We start from the raw sequence: 3,160 nt of genomic DNA on the forward strand, positions 1-3,160 counted from the left end.
ACCTGTGGGTTGACAGGTAGTGAATAGGAGAAAAATAGACCTTTGTGTTTAAGACGGAATGAGGAATGGGATTTAGGGCTTAAAAACCCTGTACCTCTACATTTCGGGGCTGCTTAATTTGGGGTCTGCGTACCCCTGGCAGACCCAGCTGGCTGAATGAAGAGCACGTTTCCTATAACTCACTGATTTCTGGTGGTCCGTGTGTCTTTCAGGGGCTGGTGGCTACAACATTTGGAGGCCCCAGCGAGATCCCAGGGAGTGGCCCTGGGATCTAAGACCGGACCGGCCTCCGAAGCAGTTGCTGTCCCTATTATGGATTCAAAGGGGGTGGCCAACCTGAGACGTTCCAGGGCCCTTGAATGCTGTGACAGGTCAGTACAATCGTCAAGGACGCAACCTTTAGGACATGCTCTTTGTTCCTTGTCCCGACAGGAATCTGGAATCTCCGAGGCCTCGGTGTCTGGATAAAAGGTACCTTTCTGTTTCTGTTGACCGGTCAGTGGGGGTCCGTGGAGAAACTGGATGCAGTCATATTTCCTGGACCATGGCCAGGCCGCGGGACACTGCCTCCTGTGCCCTGTTGTCGGGTTCTGTTTATTGTCTCTGGTCTTGTCTAGGTTGTAGGTGGTGGACTTCTCTGGGTCCACCTACAACCCAGTAATTGGTCTTGTCTGAGTGTCTGATTGTCTGTTTTGTGTTTTCTGCGCAAGCGACATTTCAAAGAAGGGTTTGTAGAAGGAGCTGACTATGGCATAAAGTTTTCCCCAGGCAGACTAAAAACATTGCGTAAAGTCGAGTGGCTGTCTTTTGATGTAAACTAGTCTCCAGAGTGTTCTTTTGACAGAGGTTTAGTGAGGAATGTTTGGAAGATTGTCACGGGAGACCCGGGACACCCCTATCAGTTTCCCTACATTGATCAATGGTTAAACCTTGTTCAGACACCCCCTCCTTGGCTCTGCCAGTGTGCCCTTTCTCTAGGGGCATGAATCTTAGTTGCGGGCCCCTCTATGTTCCCATGGGCGATAGCCTATGTTCCCATGGGCAACTGAATCTCCAAGACAGCCCAGTCCCTCAGTCCTCCAATCTCCACCAGAAGACAGTGACCTTCCCCCACCCTATAATCCAGGACAACAGAGGCCAAATAGTACCGCCTCACCTCCTCAGACATGGGCAGGTAATCCCTATGGGCCTCCTGCTCCCGCTCTGGGCGGGGCACCAGCCAATATCATCACCCCATATCACTACCCCGGCCATCCTCCCCTTGCGAGAAGCACCACCCCAGGGGCATCACACAGACAGGCCCTTTATGGTTTACGTGCCTTTCTCGACTAGTGACCTGTACAACTGGAAGGCACAGAATCCGCCTTTCTCTGAGAAACCCCAGGCATTAATAGGACTCTTAGAAAGTGTCTTTCAGACTCACTGCCTCACCTGGTATGATTGCCAACAGCTTTTAATTACCCTCTTCACGAAGAACGCAGATGCATTCGGACTGAAACATAAAAGATATCTGCGGGAGGGAGGAGAGTTGAGGAAGCAGGGGAACAGACTGAGGAGGAATTTCCCTCCACCCTCCCAGACTGGGGACACAATTTTCAGGCAGGGAGAACGGCATTAGAGGCATTAGATCGGTACCACCAGATGCTAATTGGGGGAATTAGGATGGCTGCTCGTCAGCCAACTATCCTTTCTAAGGTAACTGAAGTTATACAGGGACCTCAGGAATCCCCTGGAGTGTTTCTTGAATGAAGCATACCGGGTATACACCCCCATTGATCCTGAGGCCCCTGAGAATCAGCAGGCAATTAATATAGCCTTTGCTACTCAGGAAGCCCCTGATATCTGGTGTAAATTGCAAAAAATTAGAAGTTTCTGCAGGGATGAACCTGTCGCAACTTGTTGAGATAACCCAGAAGGTGTTCAACAACAGGGAGGCACCGGATGACCCCAAACATATGGCTAAAATCCAAAGCTACTGTCATCAACCCAGCCAATCTGTTGCCAGACCCAGACCCCGAGACCCCCGTTCATGACTGCACTGACGCTGTGTGTTCCTCGCGGCCAGACCTCAAAGACTCCCCTCTGCCTGAGGCCGATGAAGTTCTGTTCACAGACGGGAGCAGCTTGATGCAGGAAGGAAGGAGGTATGCTGGGGCAGTGGTCATAACTCTAACTGGAACCATCTGGTCACAGGCTCTTTTCCCCATAGGACTTCTGCTCAAAAGGCAAAACTCATCGCCCTCACTGAGGCACTAAGATGGGGAAAGGATAAGGCAGTCACAATATACACTGACAGCCGAAATGCCTTTGCCACTGCACATGTACATGGAGCCATCTACAAGGAAAGAGGGCTTCTGACTTCAGCTGGGAAGGACATCAAGAACAAGGGGGAGATCTTAGCCTTACTTGAAGCCATATAGATGCCTAAGACTCTTGCTATTGTTCTTTGTAAAGGGCATTGAAAAGGGAATAGTCCTGAGGCTGAGGGAAACTGACGAGCCAATGCAGAGACAAGAACAGCGGCCACAAGGCCAGTGGGGCCCCCACCACATCTACTGACTGTTGTCCCTTTCCCAGAACTGCCTCCGTCTCCGACCTATATGGTGGAAGAGAACATATATTTTCAAGATAAGGGAGCCACTAGGAACCAACAGGAGTGGTGGACAATCCAGATGGAAAAATCGGGCTCTCAAGGCCCTTGGAAGGACTCTCCTCCACCAACTACACCAGACCACACACCTAGGGTGAACTAAGATGCTCCAAGCTTTAGACCCCTACTTTCACTTGTTAAAAGGGAGAAGAACTGCAGAGGAGATTGCCTCACGATGCCCGGCCTGTGCCCAAATTAATCCAAAGAAGGGGAAGATAGAAGAACCTAGGCATAGGGAAAGAGAAACTTATCCGGGGGACCACTGGGAAGTAGATTTCACTGAGATAACCCCGACTGTAGGGGGCTACAAATATTTACTTGTTTTTATAGACACATTTTCAGGATGGGTAGAGGCCTTCCTTACCAGGAAAGAGATTGCCTTAGTAGTTACTAAGAAACTACTACAAGAAATTCTCCCTAGATTTGGTCTCCCTAGAACTTTAGGGTTGGATGACGGGCCAGCCTTCGTAGCAAATGTGTCACAGCAATTGGCTAGCTACCTAAATTTGC

Source organism: Pteropus vampyrus, unplaced genomic scaffold, assembly GCF_000151845.1.
Source record: "Pteropus vampyrus isolate Shadow unplaced genomic scaffold, Pvam_2.0 Scaffold225, whole genome shotgun sequence".
In the NCBI taxonomy this organism is placed as follows: Eukaryota; Metazoa; Chordata; class Mammalia; order Chiroptera; family Pteropodidae; genus Pteropus; species Pteropus vampyrus.